Genomic DNA, 474 nt, shown 5'->3' with positions numbered 1-474 from the left:
TTACTATAAATAGCAAGTGTATGTGAAAGAAAAAGAAGCTTAGCACACCTTTGAAACACTTTCTATATTAGGAAAGACTCCTTAGTGAATCATACGGATTGGCAGAAAAAGAATGAGATAATTCAAAGCTAGGATATCTGATTTCTAAGGTGAGTGTATTAAAGCTTTGAGTATAAATTGTTTACATACAATTTAGTAGTATTTGGAACTGGTTATTATGAATATAATATATATGTGGATTATCTGTATATGGACAATAAACCGTTCAAGTGTTGTCCGGACTTAATCCTAAGTCTGGCTAGTTAAACCAGAGGCTTTGGTCGTGAAACCAGAAGCTCTGGAAGAGAGACCAGAGGGACTGTTGTAGATAGACCAGAGGGGCTCTGGTCGAGTATGTTGAAATATATCCTAAGTCTGGTTAGTTAAACCAGAGGCTCTGGTCGAGTATGTTGAAATATATCCTAAGTCTGGTTA

Source organism: Cynara cardunculus, assembly GCF_001531365.2.
Source record: "Cynara cardunculus var. scolymus isolate 2C chromosome LG 17, CcrdV1, whole genome shotgun sequence".
Taxonomy (NCBI): Eukaryota; Viridiplantae; Streptophyta; class Magnoliopsida; order Asterales; family Asteraceae; genus Cynara; species Cynara cardunculus.
The sequence above is the reverse complement of the archived record's forward strand: the minus strand, read 5'-3'. Positions refer to the sequence as shown.